Source organism: Sciurus vulgaris (assembly GCF_902686455.1).
Source record: "Sciurus vulgaris genome assembly, chromosome: 16".
NCBI classification, from domain to species: domain Eukaryota; kingdom Metazoa; phylum Chordata; class Mammalia; order Rodentia; family Sciuridae; genus Sciurus; species Sciurus vulgaris.
The window spans coordinates 37,383,906-37,404,425 of record NC_136477.1 but is presented as its reverse complement, the minus strand read 5'-3'; the positions used below and the strand labels follow the sequence as shown (position 1 = coordinate 37,404,425).

The 20,520-nt window shown below is 41.1% G+C and overlaps 1 protein-coding gene across 9 annotated transcripts in view; it reads left to right on the top strand.

Annotated features, from left to right (window-relative positions):
• Window positions 1–20,520, top strand: part of LRRC3B (leucine rich repeat containing 3B) — a 125,650-nt gene that overhangs the window by 52,153 nt on the left and 52,977 nt on the right. For 2 of the 9 annotated variants that reach the window (XM_079114301.1, XM_079114304.1), the window contains exon 2: window positions 14,008–14,111. The exons of the other annotated variants lie outside the window; for them this stretch is intronic. The gene's annotated coding sequence lies outside the window, so the exon portion shown is untranslated. The remainder of the gene's footprint in view (window positions 1–14,007; window positions 14,112–20,520) is intronic. 9 annotated transcript variants of the gene reach the window in all.

The following is a 20,520-nucleotide window of genomic DNA, read 5'->3' as shown; positions in this document are numbered from 1 at the left end:
GGACACCAGATTGAGATCTGAAAGTCCTAAGGCTTCTTTTCAGAAGGGATTTCATCAGCTACCCTAAAGGCTGCTCCATAGCAGGCAGAGGCAGGGTACCATGAGATCCAGAAAGGACTGCATTTCCAAAATTATAATATCCCCCGGCATCAGCTCATCATCCTCTGAGGACATTCATTTCCCCCTTTAAAGTAATGTTCTAAGATGGTTTCCAAATACTTTGACACCATTTAATAGTCAGGTTCTATACAATTTTGAGTAGTAACAGCACTGTTCATAGAAATATAGTGCTAGCCACTTATGTAATTAAAACATTTTCCAGTAACTACATTAAGCTACTGAAAAGAAAAAAGGTAAAATCAATTTCAATAATATCTGTATCCCCACATATTCAAAATTATAGCACCATATAATCCAATTAAAATTTATTGAGTGTACTCACACTAAGTCTTCGAGATCTGGTATGTGTTTTATACCTAAGGCATATTGCATTTTGGACACTGAATTTTCATCAGAAATACTTGACCTATATTTAGATTTCATAAAAGTTGGAAAAAACCAATTATATATCCAAGTTGTTCCCAACATATTGGAATGTTTTCCAATAATGGAATTGAGTATTAGTTTTTAAATCTAAATTTAAATTACTCACAGCTGAATAAAAAAGAATATTTAGTTCTTCATACACTCTAGCCACTTTGCAAGAGCTCAGAAACCATATATGACTAGTGGGTAGTACAGGTATAAACTTCACAGGGAAATCATCAGGGAAGGGGGGCATCCATGGTAGGCATTTACATTCTCTGGGACAATTAGAGACATGCTTGCTCTTCCAGTTTTGGTGGTCCTTCCTATGAATCACTTCTTTTAGTCTTCATATTAATTCAGAATTTTTCCAAAACCTCAGTATCTCTTTAGAATCCTCCCCAGAAGGGCCTTTCCTTATGAGTGCTCATTACGTACATCTGGAGGCACCATAGGATCTCTGCTTCATAGACAGAAGGTTTGAGGATGAGTTTAGATGACTCAAGGAAGACAGGAAGTTAATGCTCCTATCCCAGTTCTCATGACTAAGCACTTCAGCCGCAGTAGTGAATTTTCCTGCTGAGTACCATTGGAGGTTCACCACTTTGGAAGCACATTTGATTCTGACTCTGAAACCCAGAAAGCTGAATTTTAACCATCTCCTTTGCTCCCCACACCATCTGCACTAAGTGGTTTAGAAGAGCCCAGTTTGAGAACCCTTACCTTACCTGAAGACACCCTCCTCTCACTGTGTTCTTTTTTTTCTATTTTGTACTGGGGATTGAACCCAGGGTCACTTAACTGCTGAACCACATCTACAGTCTCTTTTAAATATTTTATTTACAGACAGGTCTTGCTATGTTGCTTAGGACCTCAGTAAGTTGCTGAGGCTGGCTTTGAACTTGCGATCCTCCTGCCTCAGCCTCCCAAGCCACTGGAATTACAGGCGTGTGCTACTGTGCCCAGCTTTCACTGTGTTCTTGATGTCAGTGGTCCTCAAGGTGTGTTCTGAGGACCTCCTTTATGAGAATTCTCTTAAACCAGGGAGTTCTAGGCCCTATCCAAAACCTGCTAAATCAGAATACCTGAAAACATGATCCTAGAAATCTGCATTTTGAACAGACCCTAAATAATTCTTATGCCTAGTAAACTTAGGGAAAAATTGCTTAGTGAGGACTCCCACCTTAGAAATATGGAATTCTTTAATCCTACCTTTTCCCATTCATCCTCTTTCCCCGTTCCTGACATTTAGAAACCCACATTGTCATATTTCTTCTGCTTCCTCTTTGTTCAGGTCATATAACCAAGAGATGGGGGATACAAAGATAGAGAGCATGAGGTCCTGTCTCTGATCTCAGAGAGCTCGCGGACACAGAAGGGAGAGCTGGGCATGGCAGATGGAGGGCTGCAGGGGCATGCTGCTGTAGTAAGGGCATGAAGAAGGTGAGCATCATATCCAATTGGGTCGTGAGTTGATGAAAGGGCTTCAAAGGAGCTACAGGGTCTCTAAGTTGATTCAGAAAAGAAAAAAAAAATGTGTTCTGCTAGACATAGTCAGGAAAGAACACTGGAGACTTTATATGAATGAAGGTGTGAACAGGGAAGCAGAGACACTATGAATGAACTGGAATAATGGATTTGTTGCCAGATCATACGTTGCACAGTATGGCAGATGCTCAGGATGCAAAGGTGTGGCTGGGCACAGGTGGAGGAGAAGGGAAGTCACTGCAGGGACCAAGAGGGCACTGGTGAGAGATCTGTGGAGAGTGTTGTTTGTGCTGCTGCTGGTGGCCCTGAAGTTGCACTCGGCCAGCAGAGCTCAGAGCATACTAGAACCCCCACACATGAACTGAGACCTGTGCTTCAGCAGCTCAGGTGACATGAAGCATGTGGTGCGCTTTGCTCTGGAGTTCCACACACAGACTCAGAAACTGAAGGTGGAGATCAGTGGGAACTCCGAAAGCTGTGGGTTCACTTCTGTCCTCGCTAATGAAGCAAGTCAGCAGATCAGTGACAATGCGTGTCCTCTGGGATGGTGCCAAGTTAATGCTTCCAGATCTCAGGCAGGCTTCTCTCAATTGGAATCCCACAGGAATGGAATTCTGGGAGACATGGTCCATGTAACTAAGTTCACAGGATGCAGCAGACTGCAGCTGGCGTAGGGGGCCTGCACTGGAGTGGCTGAGTGCAACAGGGAGCATCCTCAGGGAGGAGTGAGGTGGTAAGGCAGGCGTTAGCCTGTGTAAAGAGCACAGGTTGCAATGGATGACCTTGAGCCTTGCTAAATATTATGTACATTATCCTCTGGATATCAATAGAGTAAATACAAAGGTAACTTGATAAAATGAGTTTTCTGTTTAAAAATCCCCCTGACAACCCTGCCAAAAATAGTGCTCAAACGTTTTGGTGCCAGAAATCTCTTAGACACTCAACAGTTACAGAGGAGCCCTAAGAGTTTTTGTTTATATGGATTATATTTATCTACATTAACCCTATTAGAAATTAAAACTGAAATTTTTAAAGTTTATTAATTCATTAAAAATAACAAAAATACCCATTATAGCTAACATAAAGACTTTTTTGTGTAACATAATTTTATTTTCCAAAACATAATTTAATCAGAAGAGTGGCTACATTTTTGTTCATCTCGTTCATGTCTGGCATAACAGAAGACATGTGGACTCTTGTATTTGCTTCTGCATTCCCTGTTGCTATACCACATGTCAGGAAGCTTCGGGCAAACTCCACTAATGCTTGTGAGAAAATAGGCAGAATTGGCAAATTGTGTCTCAGGAGCATTGTGGAAACAGTCTCATTCTCAGGAATCCCTTGAAAGGGTCTTGGAGAGACCTCTGGAACACCTGCTGCACACCTTGAGCCACTGGTATGGTGGAGAAGTTGCCCAGCAGGCAGGCAGCTTGGCAGGGATGCCATGAAGGAGACTTTGTAACAGCTTGGGGGAGAAAGATGAAGGCCTGCACCAAGGCGTATTCACAGCTAAAGACAAGAAGATGAATGGGAACGAAGCTAAGAAGATAGAAGCCTCAGCATTTCATAGCTGTTAGAAGGTGGGGTGGAGGAGAGGAAGGGGTCCCTGACAACATCCTGGCTGATGGAGAACTGGAGAGTTGCCAGCTACTGGCATAGGTGTGTGTGTTCTTCAACCACCTCTGGGCCCAGCAGCTGCTCTTCCCCACTGACCTGGGATGGAAGGGAGGTGAGAAGTCCAACTTTAGAACCATACTTAATTTTTAAATGTATTTTTAATTATATGATCACATATCAGCAGAAGTTAGAAGCATTCAAGTGTGGTTGACCCAGGTGGTTCCCATAGGCAGGGTCAAGGAAAAATGGTCATTTGGTGGCAAAAACAAGGGTTGAGGTTTGCAGAAAGCCCTTCTTCCTGGGTCTGAACACATTTGTGGTTATAAGAGCACTTAGGAGGGACTTAGGAAACCAGAATGGTCATGTGGTTTTATATGCACATATGTCCATGCATACACACGTCTACATGTGTGTTGGTGTTGTACACATCTATAAAACCATATTTGCATACATATGAATATATAGATACAAGTATATTTCATGTTGTATATGTACATGGTATAGCTATGTAGATGGCTTTGTGTACAAATGGCCTTATCAGCCCAGGCCTCAGCATGCAGTGGTGACATGACATGGCCTGGACAGCTGGCATCATGGATGCAGCTCTTGGTTTGCCACCCACACTGGCTGTGTGATCTTGGACAATATATCAAGGGTCTCTGGGCCCCTGCCTCCGTGTCTGAGGAGTGGGGAGGGTGTGAAATGTCAGGAATCCTGGCACCCGATAAGTGTTTTGTACGGGTCAGAAAGACTGATCTGGAGGACACAGGGATTCCATCACGGTCAGAGTTTGCCTGAGTAGCATTTTCCTGAGCCTCTTTTCAGTCTTGCCAGTTGAATGATTTGGAAATGAGTGAGGAAGTCATCAATCTGATGTCAGAGGGCTATATATAGCAGCTGGGAGTCTTGGGAGTTGCAGGTCTTGTCATTGGTTTGGATGTTGTCCCCAGGTTGTCCTGACAGCCTTGGCACCTGCCTTTGCCCTCACTCCTTGAGAAGGCCCTCCTTGCCAGTGAGGTCCCAGGAGCTCTGCACACATGCTCCTGTGCATTACACTCCTCCCCTGTCCCCGGAGACACACGCTGCTCAGTGTCTCCCCTGTACACCACTATATCATGGGAAGTGGTTTCAGATGGGTACTTGTATCTTTGTATTTATGTTTGAAAGATATTAGAAAAATATAGCAAGCATAGCAAAATCATTTATATAGATCATATTTTTAGGATAAGAATAGTTTCAATAAGTAAATTGATTTTAAGAAAGCCTAAATAGTAATATGGATAGAACTTGATGTAGCAAAAATTTTGAAGATGGTATTTGAGTGACCGATATGTTGGAAACCCTAACTTAATCATGTTGGTAAGGCTTTTGTTTGAAAACTTAAAGAGAAGAGAGTCTCTTACCCAGTAGTACCTGATACTTGCCAGAAGGGCTTTTGTTCTTCCTTTTGGATACTTGAGTTATTTCAGATCTACTTCCTATTGGTTATGTTTGGTATGTAGAATATTAGACTTTAGCCAGGCACGGTGGTGCACACCTGTAATCCCAATGGCTCAGGAGACTGAGACAGGAGGATCGTGAGTTCAAAGCCAACCTCAACAAAAGCAAGGTGCTAAACGACTCAGCGAGACCCTGTCTCTAAATAAAAATTTAAAATACAAAATAGGACTGGGGATATAGGCTTAGTGGTTGAGTGCCCTGAGTTCAATCCTCAGTATCCATGCTCCCAAAAGAGAATATTAGACTTTACCCTGGATATAATTAGGGTGAAAAATTAGACTAATTAAAATGAAAGGAAATTATACAGAATGACTGGCTCTGGACTCAACAAAAATATCAATGTCATAAAAATTAAAAACAAACAGACATGGTGGGAACCTTTTTAAATTAAGGGAGACTAAAGAGACTTGGTAACCAAACATAATATACAATCCTTCATGGGACCTGGATTAAAAACAAAGTTAAAAAGCAAATTTTGGATCATTTAATGGAAGTTGAGAAGTGAATCTTTTATTAGAGAATAGGGTAGTTATCAATTTTAGATTTCATAAATGTGATAATTACAGTATAGGATAATATTCTTGCCATTAGGGTACTCATACTGAAGTATTTAAGATTGAAGTACATCAATGTATACAACTAACATCTGAATAGTTTAGCCAAAATATACATACACTCATATACTCATACACCTAATGACCATATATACATATATGCACAGATAGTGCACATACATGCATACACGGGCATACACACAAATATAGACCCATGCACACAGACACATGCATACATACACTCATGTATACTCAACATACACAGGTACAGACACATACATGCATGCTCGTAGGCATGGAGAGAGCAACAAACAGCAGAGCATAAGCACTTGGTCAATCCAGAGTGTTCATTTGCAATTATTGTAATCTATCTATAGACTTAGGATAATTTAAAATAAAAAGTTGCAGAAAAATATTAGATATTTTTTTTTTGTTAGAGAAGTCTCGAAGATAAATCTCAAGTTTTCATTATGTAGACCATGAAACAGGTGTTGAGAAGATGACTACCATTTTTCTTCATCCTACTAAGGAGTGAGTTTACATTGTGCAAAGACCTGCAATGACTTCCCAGATATTTCACAGACAAGGTACCTGCTGCAAGGAACCAGTTAGACATATAGCCAGTCTCTGATCAGCAGAACTGACAGTTCAGTGTTGACTGCTGGATTCTAGATTGCATATGCTTTACTATAACAGCTAATCAAACAATGTTCTTACACACAGAATGGCCCTGCGATCATATATATGATTTTTGTGATATTTGATATTCCTTCAATGTGCATTTATTGAGTTCCTACTATGCTCTAGGAATTGTTCCTTAGGGCTGGTGGTAAGACAGTCAAGATTCAATTTCCCTTGGAGATTACATTGTGGAGTGTAAGGGATAGAAATCAGCCAAACAAGTGATTAAATGAATGAAGAGACCAAATATCACTAAGTCTTCTTAAAAAAAAAATAAAAAATGACAGAGGTGCAACCAGAGCAGATTTCCCAGGAAATGGCCAGCCATTAGGATCAGGAGGAAGAGTTTTGTTTTCCAAGTCTCTGTTCTGCATTCCGTATTTCCCCAGTCTTTGTGTTCACCCCCATGTCAAGGTCCAGGAGCTTCTAAATCTATTTGCCGGCTCCATTGCAAGGTCTGTTTCTGGTTGTGGGCCACACCAGGTGACTACAGTGTGTGGCCAACCAAGGCCTCTTGTTTCCTCTTCTCTGGCAGATGGATGCAGATGTTGACCCTATGCATGTACCACTCCCAGTAGGTACTCTCATCCTTATGATGGGCTTTGAGAGTTATTTAATCCAAAACCCACAGAAATCCCATCATTTGCTTGTAGCAACACACAGTATGGAAAGCAGGTTGGAGCCCCTGAATAATGCTATAGCCAGCCTTCCAACCAGCAGTTTTCTGTAATGCCACTCGGGCACCCCTCAGAATTACTATCTGCTTTTGCTAATTCAATATGACAAGTTTCTAAAGCAATTTGAGTTCATGTAGAAGCAGTGAGAGAAGGACTGTATTCAAACTCACTTAAAGAAGAATGGGAAAGAACCGATATTACATTCTCCTTACAAACACCCATCAAGATCCACGTGGATTCATTCCCTGGAAGTAGTATGCATGTTTTATCTTTTTTTCTACGGTTGCCTTTTTGGTTTCTTCTGATAATTATATTCTATCTGCAGTGCTTGAATTTATCCCAGAATGTAGAACTAGTCAACTGATTCTTCAACCCAGAGGCCACCAAGGATAGGAAGGAAAGACAACATTCCTTCGTAGTTAGGGAAATTCCATGTTTTAAAATTCAGGCAAAAAAAAAAAGATGCTGTTCACTTAAAATCAAATAGTCCATCAGATCAACAGGATCTAAGGTTGGGTTTGGAATATCAGTGTTCCTTCTTTTCTGCCTGCTTCCAAGACTGGCCTCGAGATGGCAAGGATGGATGAGGAACATGGAGTAGTGGACAGGACATGGAGAGGTACTGGAGCTGTAGTCAGAGAATCTGGTTTGACTCCCAGTCCCTCTGCTTATGACTTATGTTTGAGCCTCAGCAAACCCACTTGGCAGTTTTAAACCCTATGTACTTCTCCTTCATCTTGATTCTCCACTCTCAAGTAGTTAAGCCCCTTCCCACCTCTCCAGATTATCTCTTACTGTTCTCTCCCTTAGCTCCAGCCATGTTGACCTCCTTTCCATTTGCAGAGCATGCTGTTGGATTTCTCCCCCATATACCAGCACCTGGCACCTATTAGTTGCTCAATAAATATTTGTTAGCTCCATAAATACTTGGAGCTCAATAAATACTTGGAGCTCCATAAAAACCAGAACAGCCTCCGGGTGCTCTTCTGAGGACCAGATTGCTGAGAGTTGCTGAGAGTACTTTGGACATTATAAAATACTATGCAAATAACATGTAACTAAGGTTCAGGGCCACTTTGTCCATGAAGAACCCTCTTTTGTCCCAGCCTCAGATATCTTTTTCCTCTTCTTACAGTATTATGCATCACTCTAAAGATCTGGTGTTTTGACACACGATCTTGACTCCTGATACAACTCATTGGTGGGAGTTACAAATGAAATTTGCAGAAATTTGAAGGAAGAGGAAAAATCCTCCAACTTATAACTTGCTACTTGGCAAACAGTTTACAGATAGTAGCTTTAATCCTACAGAGTATTGAAACAACATCCAGTCTCAGAGGAGACTGCATTGAGATCTGAAGCTACGTGAAAGCAGCATCATATCTCTGGTTTGGGGGAGCCAGAGGTACGTGGGGAGTTGAGCTTAAAGGCAAGCACCGGGGTGTCAGCATCCATTTTTGTTTATTGTGGTCCTTCAAGACATTAGTGTGGTGATGAAGGACAGGGCTGCTGACAAACACACCTTGCCCATCTGTGGTTTAAGTAGTTTTTATTCATCTGCTTACCTTTGTGGAAAATTTTCAACCTTTACTATTTATAACCTTTGCAGACTTCAATCAATATGTAGCATGTTGGCTTTGAAAGAGCTTGATTTAAATTGTGGAGGGAAATGAAGGGGGTTTCAGAAATCCCAATCCATTATTCATGATGTTTAGAAAGATGTGTTTTTTTAGAAGTGTGAAAATCACCCTGACGGAGACTGAATCAGGCAGCGATTGGCACTGATTTCAGACAGTGGGAACCCCGCCTTCCCTGACACCTTGTAGATAAGGTATGCCATGGGGCTGTGTCCCCTCGACGTCCCTTATTTTTACAAGAAATGAAAAGAGATTTTTGTTTGTTTCAGTGGAAATTAAAATCTCCAGGTCAAGACAATGAAAACAGATCTCAAATCTGAGACAAAATTGCTGCATGAGAAACGGACCTCCCCATCTCTTGAAGTGTAAAGGTTTTCCATCCCGCCTGATTTCCTGCTCTCCCCGCCCCAGAGAAACAGAATCCTGCCTACCCTGCCTCGGATGTGGGGTCTCTTTTTTTAAACTCCTGAGAAAAGTCCTCACACACATGCTCATACAGAGTAAGGATTTTGATGCTATATTTATAATATTTTAACTGTAGCATTTATTATTATTATTATTGGTACAGGGGATTGGGATTGAACCCAGGGGCTTTTAAGCACTGAGCCACATCTCCAGTCCTTTTTATATTTTGTTTAGAAACAGGGTCTTGCTAAGTTGCTTAGGATTTCACTAAGTTGCTGAGGCTGGCTTTGAACTCGTGATCCTCCTGCCTCAGCCTCCCGAGCTGCTGGGATTACAGGTGTGCATCATGGTGCTTGGCTAGCATTAATTATTAATTTGAGTAATTTGGAGAATGGACAATTGCAGCTTCAAATTTGTTATATGAACCATGCCTTAAAATAAGCACTAAAGACCGTAAATATAATGGCCATTTCTCAAAACTTGTACTTTTCCCTTAGAGCAACTCATGAAAAAGAACAGGGCATTTTTATGATTTGGAGAGCTGCAGGGTTTTTATGGGAAGTGCTGTTTAAAGACAAGAGTCGATGAAGTATCACAGAAGTCACCAATGGAGTGTAGCCCTGAAGTACAACTCATTCAGAGAAAGAATTAAAACACAGCTTTTTAAATATGTCTATGATAAAATCCACTTCTATTTTCAAGGAAAAGAGTTAGAAATACAGGCTCTTAAATTCCTAAGAGGATCATTTCATTCTCTGTCACCTGACTGAATGCCAGGCTGTCCAGGTAGTTCAAATTGCTGGAAAGAATATTCTTAGAACATTACGCAAAGAATTGTTTGCTTCTTTGTGAGCTTGGGTACTTTTTTTTTTTTTTTTTTTTTTCTTTTGTAGATGGGAACAATACCATATTTTATTTATTTATTTATTTTTATATGGAGGATCAAATCCAGTGCCTCACATGTGCTAGGCAAGTGCTAGGCATGTGCTAGGTTGTAGGTGAGCTACAACCCCAGCCCCACTTTACTGATTTTTATGGAGAAATCATGATTCAAGTTTTGATTCTCACAGAGAATGCTTTACCCATTGATTTTTCCTCTGTCTTATTTCTTTGGGAATCTTTAGTATACAATATTTTACAAGTATTAATACATTAAAGAATAGAAGACAACTTTTCTAGATGCTAGTCATGTGGCTATTTTTCCCAGACCCTTCTCTTCATATTCCTGATATTAGAAATAAAGTCACACTGAGTTTTAACTTTGTGGCATTTGACCCCTCCTTGTCCAATCCTGCCCATACATTTCTATCATATTTGAAGGTGAATTTCCTCAATCCCGGTCTTTCTCTCCTTATGCTTGTGTGTGCATTTTTTTTCTCCTTTGCCTTCTACCCTTATACCTCCTGCTTCATATTACCACCAGGTTCATCTTCCTAAAATACCTCTTTAATTTGATCACCTCCTTGTGTAAAATACTCGATGACTCTCAACTATCTATAATGCCACATTCTTTAACCTGCCACTTGAGGCCACCTTCTGGGCCCATTCTACTTCTTGTGTTTTTGTACTCATATTGAACATCATCCAGAATGTTGCTTGACTTCACAACACGCTCTGCCTTCCCTACGTTCCTGATCTCACCTCTTCTTGGAGCCTTCTCCTCCTGGTCTTCTTTGCTCATCGCATGGTATTTCACCCTTTGGAGACCCAGAGCAGAAGAAATGCAGAAGTTTTTATTGGTCATCCCTGGTGAAAGTAATCCCTCTATTTAATAATCTTCTCTCTCTTCAGTTTACCTCCTCTGTGTTTCTAGGTGTAAACCGTGTATCTTTCTGCTTTATCTCTCAACCCTGATTATGAAACTCTTACGGTCTAAGACCATGCCCCAAATTTTGTATATCCCCTTCACCTCCTAGCTTGCCTTCACACACATTGTGGGCACTCAGAAAATATCTGTTATCTGCTCTCAAAAGTAAGGTGCTGCTCTTACGGGAGGCCAGGGGCTCCCGTTTCTATGGGTGTCAAATAAGTTTTTCTTCTGAGTTACAGCAGGTGGGTCAGATTGCTTTCCTTCTAGGATCTGGGCTACTATACTCCAGGCTCAGAAGAGTCCAGGAGTGACAGCATGAGACATGTTTGAAAGAAGGGTCATGCTGCACATGGAAATGAGAAGGGGTCATCACCTCCCCTAATCGGGGGCACACTCGGTGCAGGGCAGTGGGAAAATACACCCCGGATACAGGCAGGAAGCCAGCACATAGAAAACTATCCTAAAACCAGCTAAGAGTCATTCTGCTTTTTAGGATAGTCAAACACTGGCATTTCCAAACTATGTCAGTGATAAAATACTTTTTCTCCCAAAAAATATGTCGCAGTAATGGTTTCTGTTAATTTTCAAGGATATACATCAACTCCAAATTAGCACATTATTGTTGTTTAATAAACACTGTTTTCTACACCAAAGCTAATGCTGAGAGGTCCAAGTTTTGCCTATGGACGCAGAGTCTTGTTATAAACTCGTTCAGTGTTAACAGTTTCAGGTCCTTCTCTTGCTTCAGGTAGACCTCTCTTCCCCAGCCCCTGTTTCCACATTTGAAAGTTGATTTTAAATAATCAGTGGAAGCAGCGTGATTGTAAAATTGAAGAAATGGGTCTTGAGTTACAATAATTATGTCATTCTCTCTTAAATCTTGTGAATTTTTTGTTTGTGCTTGACATTTGGGTACTGCAAAGAACATGATTTTGCTTGGTGAGGGCACAGTTTATATATGAATTAAATTTGCTTCATTTCATGATTATTATTGTAAATCATTTTGTCACATGGAGAAGGAATGTGTAAAAAAAATGATTTTCTCTGAAAGTCGTGTATATTAGGGATTCCCATGCACCGGATTGGCTTTTGCTTTATGGAAGAACACTTTCCTGAGAGATCTCCAGAGAAGATTCTACCGAGACATCTCCTTAGCAGAGAGATTTTCTCTGACCAGTCATGTGAAATGGGTAAATTATTCCCTTCCTTTCTCTGCCTCAGTCTCTATAATTTTAACTCATTTGCTTTTCTCCACATAACTTGCAACACCTGAACCATTATAAAGGAACAAGTCTGTGTGTGTGTGTGTGTGTGTGTGTGTGTGTGTGTGTGTGCGCGCGCGCGCGCGTACCTGTTTAATATTTGTCCTTCTTCTAGACTCTAAGATCTACGGGGTAAGGGAAATCTGCTTTCTCAAAGCTGTATCCTGGTCTCCTACAAAAGTCGACATTGGCATCAAGTCAAGGCTCAATAAAATCTGTTGAGCGCATGAATGAAAGAGAGAGAGGCATCATATTCTATCCTGAAGAGATGTTTCATCTCTTCTTTCTAGAGCAGCTCATCAGCATTGGGAAGAAAGAAGCTGAACTTCTGCTGGGATACAGAAGTACCTTTGCTTCCCCCTAACCTAAAGAATGCGGCCCTTTTGGAACCAATGAAAAACCGCCTCTACTTTCTTATTGGTTAGTTCAGCTTGCAGACCTAACACAGAGGGTGACTTGATAATGAAAACTACCATGTATTGAGTTTACTATAGTGAGACCCTTTAAAATCTGTTATTTCAACGAGTTCTTAAGAATAGACATTTTGTAGATAAGAAAATGACAAATTGTCACACTCCTGCTTGTCCAGGTCCTGCCACTAGCAAGGACCAGAGGTAGGTTTTGCAAAGCTGTAGCTGCAGAGCCAGGCTCCACCGTGTTTTCACTGGGCACTAGAAAAGGGTGTGAAGGGCATGTACAAGTATGTGATCCCACCGTGCCTCCTATGAACTGGAAGAAAAGCAGAGCGGTTTCCACCAGCTCAGGTGACACTCGGTTTCTGCTGAAAAAAATGCTTGTGCATGTGGAAATGACACCAGTATGATCAACAGGGGCTGCCCTGTCCCTGAGACCCAGAGGAAAGGACAGCCAGGATATACGAGGCAGAACCCGGCCCTTTGTGGAATCCTCTCCCTTTTCTAGCAGTCTCCGCTGCTTTGGCACCTGCTCCTGCCAGCATATGCTGCTGGGAAGTGTTAGATGTCACCTCCCAGCTGTGAAGTGGGGCGGAAGGGAGAAACCAAAGGACTGGCACAAAAGAGCTGGGGAAGTAAATGCGAGGCTGAAGTGGGTGGGAGAATTGTGTCAGCTCAAATGGAGAGGACATGATCCTCAGGGAAGGATGTCGCTCAGTCCCCACCGTCCCCTGTGCCTACGTGGGTGGGCAGCGGCCTCTGTCCAGGTGCTCAGCTTTCTTCTACCGAGTTTCTATTTTCTTTCTCACTCTTTGGATTACGTTCGCCCAAAATATACTTTGGTTTTCTTTCTTTCTTTTTTTAATAACCCTCACATGTTTTAGAGACTTTGAATCAACTTTCGAAAAAGTGCATAATTTATTTTTTGTTTAAAATTATACTAACAAAGTTATAACAGCACTCAGGAAAATAAACAAAGCACTCCCCTACATCTCTCCATGCTAAGAGTACTTTCAAGTTTTTTGTTTTCTGTGTTCTTCCTGGTAAGGGTCTTGACCACATCCATGTACATTTTTACTGTGGCAGAAGCCCATATCTTTTAATGTGCTGAAATCTATATCTGAAGGGCACTGTTTTCACTGCCACTAGCAACTTGCATTGCCTGGCATGTGGAGGAGGTGACCGGGATGATGGTGCCCCTGGTAGATTTATCCTTGAAGACGTGGCCTCAAAACCTGAGATGGACTTTGTAGGATGAAAAAAAGATTAAATGAATGGAATATCAGAGGTTGTGCTAAGGATGAGGGAATAAAGGTGCCTAAAAGACTGGAAAAACCTGAACAGACATAGGTGTGGAAAGGGGAAAGAAATGAAGGAGGAAGATGATAATAATGAGGAGCGACGAGAGGAGAATCACTTGCATCTCCCTGCCTTTTAGTTCCCTGCCAGGGCCGGTAGCTGAACAGTCTCTCCATGGAGCCTAGACTTTGTCACTTCTCTTCAGTCAGAGGAACGAAGACGGTGGGAAGACTGGATATACATGTGAGTTCAGATGTTGCTGAAATGGGCCTGTCATTAATAATGAGTTCAGAGAAGCTGGCACGCCATTTCTCACTGATGGAAGCCTCTGGGGGTGCTGAGAAAGATGGAGTAGCGAACAAAACATGTAAACTGTCACTGGGAAGAACTCAGAGAAGAAAGCTGAGGGTGTCTTTTAAGAATCAGTAAGATAACCTGAAGTCTCACCCGAGACAGAACTCTTGATCATGCTGGGTGTTTAAGGCTCTTAAATCATGTCTCTGATGACAGTTCAGGGCCAGGTATTAGATTTTTGCCATGAATTATAATGATACCCATTTAAACTCACTGTGAATTGCTTGCTTTTGAGGGCAGACCATACCCATGTGTGTACCCTGAAGTTTTTCACATGACCACAGTGAAAGACACAGGATTGAAGGCAGCAGTCTGTCTGATGGGTGCACATCGATGAAGAAGGGAATTGTGCTATATGGAGAAGTTTCTAGTGTCCATACCTGGTGGCAGCAGATGGCTCCTTTTTCCATGACTAATTAACAACTGAAAATAGCCTGCATGATACATTTCCTAGATGGGGGAAGCAGTCCAAAACTTGACTGAGTTGCTGTGATGCTTTCCTGTTTCTGGTGGTCTGTTTCTAATAACCTGCACAATAATGTAATAGAATCATGATTTAAAAATCTGTCAGAGATTTGTATCCTGGAATAAGACCAGGATGGATTTAGAAAAATGCTGAAGCGGATGCTTGAGTATTTCCCCACTGCCATTCCTTCTATACCAAGTCGAGCAAACATGAGAAACTGACTGTCCAATAGCAAGGGCTTGCAGCAGATCATAAGCGTACATGAGAGGTTTTCAAACATTGCTGTACACCAGACTCTTCTAGAGAGTTCTGAGAAACATCCAAGTCCCAGGCTTCACTGTATATAACTCAAGCTAGAAATTCCAAGGTGGGGCTAAGGCATCAGTAGTTTTAAATTTCCTAGGTGGTTCTTATACATGGCTATGAAATAAAACATGGCATAACAAATGCTAATGAGAAATACCTGTGTGTGCTCTAGGAGTACCTCAGAAGAAGGAGAAATGGCAAATATTTGTGTGACAGGAAATAAGGAGGATGTTCTAGCCAGAGAGAACAGCAGAAGCCAAAACAGAGATGGGAAAGCACATAGTGGACCAGAGCAAAGTTCTTTCTGGCAATAGCTTGGAGACAGGAGAGACAGCCATAGAGAATACCAGAGGGCATCAGAATGTACTGCAAAGGAGCTTGGAAGCCAGGCTGATGCTGTCTTAGGTGTAGTTTCATAGGCAGAGGTAATCACTGGGGAAAGAAGGGTCTGTTTGTTATTTGTTTTTAATGAACAGAGGGCCAGTGAGCAAAAAGTGCTGGAAGAAAGCATAAATATAAACCTGTATCACATTAGGATGCTGATTGCTTTAAAATGGCATTTCCTTCTTTGAGTTATTACTTTGCCATCTCCATGATGTTTGCGTAGAATTGCCTCATCATTTTATTTAAATGGACTTAATTATTTTAATTTAAATATATCTATAACAGATATCTATCAGTCCACCTTTATTATTTACCCATCAAATATTTATATAAATTTCTCAGTGGAAAACCAGTATCTCTTTTCATTAGAAGTTTAACCTTAGAATCCCATGAAAATAAACAAAGTGGTTTCTTTTATTAGTGCATTATAGTTCTACACAATACTGGGGTTAATTTTGACATAATTATAGAAGCATGGAATATAATTTTCTCCAATTTAGTTCCCAGTACTTCCCTTCCCTCCCCTCCTCCTTCCCCCCATTCCATCTTTATGTATGCTATAAAGTGATTTCTTAAAGACGCTCACCTGCTACAGATTCTGAGTTTGAGGCCTGGTCCCTTTGTTGAAAAGGAAATTCACAAGTGATGTGAAGGACCAAGTAGCACCTAACGGGATGGTCACCCTGAGGACAGAGAAGAGGGAGTGGAAATGAGATAGCCCAGAGACAGATGTGCCCAGCCTTTGTCCAGGGGCTTTTGGGGGGCCCTGCTGAGGGTGATGGACATTTTGTCAACATTGCCCCTGAGAATGCAGCCAAAGTCTGCCACATATCAGCTTGAATGCTAAACTGCCTACCAGTGATGTGGCTGAGAAACAGTAAAAATCACAGTAGCCCACCTTTGAAGGTCCTTTCAGATCTAATCATACCCTCTTTTTCTTCCTGTACAAAGGGCAGCTCCTGTTGGTTTGATAATCCCAGGAATTTGCTCTCAATGTAAATTAAACTTAATCTATCCATTGTACAGATGAGCAAACCAAGATATGGAGAGACTAAGAAACTGGCCATATTTTGCATAATTAATAGACCATAGAGTTGGACATCAAATTGAGGTTTGTTTGACTGCAAAGCCTGACCTCATCTCTTTCTTTACCCTGCCCCCAAATGACTGTGTCTGGTTGTTCATTTTCCCAGATGATTTTGGCTTAATGATTTATGAGTGCCCTGAAGAATCACTGCAGGGATGGAACTGATCGTCTCTGTAAGGCAGAACAGGAGGCATCTTGAGCTGCTGCAGTTGCTGCTGTCCACATGAGCTGGTATGCAGGGCTGGCTGGCTGTTATAGCTAAGAGAGTCTAATGACAAGTTAACCCAGACATGTGATGACTCAACATGAGTTCATTTCTTGATCACATGATTGTCCAGGGCAGTTTGAGATCGGTGTCAAAATGGGAAGTGAAGGTGACTTTGATTCATTTAGTCATTCAGAGAACTAGGCCAACTGTGGCTCAGTTATCTTCGATTCTTAGCTTCTAAGACTGCCATTGTTATCTGCTCTTCAGTCAGCCAAAAAGCAAAACAGCTTAGAGAAATATACATGGGCTGAGTTTGCAGTCTCGGCCTCAAAAGAAGCTTGCATTCCTTGCATTCCCATTGCACTGGCCAGAATTCAGATCCTTTGCTGCACCTATTTGCAAGGAAGTTTGTGATAAGCTAAGAAGAAGAAGAAATGGTGTTCAGAGATCACCAATACCAAGGGAGCAGGAGAAATTGTCCAAGACTAGAAGTTTGAAGCTGGGGTTTTCAGTTCTGAGGACCCCATTGCTACAGCCACTTCACAAGTTGATTTCAGAATAAAGTGGTCCCTGTTGCTTTCTATTCTGCAGGGAAATTTAAGATCAAAATGGGGATGAAATGTGGTATGCAGGTCTTCTTCATAAAGAAACTTAGAACTTAGCATAGGAGAATGGACATAGACCTGGTTTGCACTCCATAGCTGTGCTAGCACAACTCATTCATTCAAGCTCTCTGAGTGGCAAAATGTTTTCTGTTCATTTAGAAGTCAAAGCACTTACCTTACTTTTTTTACAGCATCCAGAGTATAGAAGTTAGTAGTGTATAGAAACTGAAAACCACAACTCATCAAAAAGATTCAGGTTTTGTTTTAATATCATCAGGACCTTGTGCTTTAGGGTCTTTTGCTGGATAGTTGCTCCCAATTTAAACGTCCCCTCCTGGATGATGAAGATCATTTATGCATGCAAACAGTAAAGTTTGTTAAAGAAGTGGAATAAATGCTTACTCCCAACCTTCCTGGTGACTGTCAACTCTGTGAGGGAACAGCCTGGTCACCTCCAGGTTTGAATTTACTAGCATACCAGGTACTGTATATGGTTTGTGTCTGGCCGATAACTGAATTGAATTCAACTTTAAAATATGCTTTCTGGCCAATGACAGAACTATGTAAGTGACTGCCACCGCAGTATTGCCTAACTCCCCAGGGAGGGATGTAGAGCTCTTTACAGCTCCTGTGTCTCTCTTTGGGGTAAGTTTTCTCCCGAGCGGTCACTCTCCACCTTTTGTATTTGCTAAGTCACTTCTCTGATTTGAGGGTGTTAGTCATTGAAACAGACTCATGCCGACTCTCATGTCCTAGTAGTTCCAGAATTAGAGTGATTCATTAAGTTATTTTCCTTTTGCTCTTTTTACCCCCTTATTGGAGTCTCTTGAAACTTCTTAATTCCAGCCGAGGTGCTCATTACCTTCCAGGTTGCCTTCTGAGTTGCATTTTACAGAGGGTTGATTGCCTAGCCTGACTTTTCATTCATTTCTGGGCTCACCCAGCTATGAATCGGCAGGCATAGACTGTTCTTCTAATAGTGGAATGAGGATGACTCACTCTTTTATTTTCCTGGGTTGCTGCAGGTGAGGCCGCATCTGCCTTTTTAAGCTTGAATAAGCAAATAGCAAGAGTGATAAGAGCAAATCAGGAAGAAACTAGCTACCTTTAGCTCCAGAATGGAGGCTGCGTCGTATCACATTACTATCTGTTTTACTCAGTTTTCACTGCTGTGACCAGAAGACCTGACAAGAATAATTAGAGGAGGAAAAGTTTATTTTGTGGGCTCATGGTTTCAGAGGTCTCAGTTCATAGATGGCTGACTCTGTTGCTCTGGGCTGCAGATGAGGCAGAGCATCATGGTGGAAGAGTGAAGTGGAGGAAAGCAGAACAGGACACGGCACCAGGAAACAGAGAGAAAGAGCTTTCCTCACTACCACAAAATATAAACCCTGAAGGTATGTTCCCAATGAACCACCTCCTCCAGCCACACCCTGCCTGCATACAGTTACCATCCAGTTAATCCCCAGCAGGATGAATGCACTGATTAGATGCAGGCTGATTATGTTAAGGTTTTCATAATCCAGTCATTTCACCTCTAAACTTTCTTGCATTGTCTCACACATGAGCTTTTGGGAGACACCTCGTATCTTAACCATAACACTATCTAATTTGATGAATTTGAATTTACCACCACTAAACAATTTGCAGAGTATCATGTTTTACATGACCCTTCAATGAAACAGAATTTGCAAATAAAATAGCTGCAGAGAGGGAGCCCTGTGTTTCTCAAAGTTTCATGTGCAAACGAATCAGCCAGATTGTCTTAAAACACAGATTCTGATGTGGTAGATCTAGGATGGAGTCGGGGATTTGGAATCTCTCTCCAGTTCCTAGGGATGCTGCTCATTCAGCTGTCCCACATTGAGGAGACAGAAAAAGATGATGAGACAGGTCTCAATCTTACCAAGGCCTCATTCTTTATACTAAACATTTTCAGATGACAGTCTCTATGAAAGGAGTAAGAAACAGGTTACACTTACGATAATAGAGAAAGAAATTGCAATCAAGGGGAAAGTGAGATCTTTTATGTTTTCCAATCTACAGTACTTTTACAAAGTACCTCCTTTAGTTCTTTGTGAGTTTGCATAATTTAGGCAACCCCACATCTAAGATTCCATCTATGCTGACAGTGAAAGGAAAATAATAGCCTATTCCTTCCCAGTAGTAGTGTGAGCATAACTACAACAAATTACCTGACAAAAGGGATGGTTAGCTATAAGGGTAGGTGTGGTTGGGGATTCACAGACAATTAAGATCTGAGTTGGGACGAGATGCTAACTTGCTAATGATTCTGTGCATTGGAAACTTTAATATTTGGTATGTCAAAATACAAATATTGGGAACATAACTTTGCAAATATATTCTTATGTTAAAAAGAGGAGATGGAACCAAATATCTGAATGCATATTAATAATTACAGCCATGTGCATGGTGATTACTGATTGCCAAGTTTTGTGCAAATAGCAATTCATTTAATTCTCACAATGAGCCTATGAAGTTGGTACTATTATTGTCTCCACTTTGTAGATAAAGAAACTGAGTAACAAAAAGGTTAAGTACATTGCCCAAATCAACAAAGTTCGGTTCTTAAATCTGGCTGAAGGTTGCCAAGTCTATTCTCACTACCATGTTTTTCCTGATCTCACATATGAAATTCACATACTTATATATGTGTGATTTAAGATCACATCCTTCCTCTTGTCTCTGAAAAATATCTTTAATTTCTTTATCATTCTACCAACTATGAGATGGACCTAACAATACCCTGTCAACCTCTCAAGATTGTTGGGAAGTTGAAATAAAGTAATCCATGTGAAATTATATAAAAAATGTACAGAAGACTCAAGGATTAAATAGAAGTACATAAACAGTGTGTTTGATTACTAGTGAGATAATTGTCTAAACATCCAACTTGTGTTTCTTTAGTCTCTATATTTTTGCTACTTCTTCAGGAAGAACTAGTTTGGCATGGACCCATAAATTAAAAACAACAAGATTATTTTTGAATTTGCTTTGTTTAGGTTTTCTGAAAATAGAATGTTCTGTAGAGGCTAAACACTAATAAAAGATCCATCAGCTGATTTCATTCATTCATACATTGAAAGATTATTCCCTATGGATTCTTCTCTGAAGTGTTAGCCCATCTGGGTTGAAGTGATTCTCCCACACCTCCTGTATTTAGCTCTTAGGTGTTTTGTGATGAAAGTAATTTCACCATAGAATTTTGCACTCAAATTTAG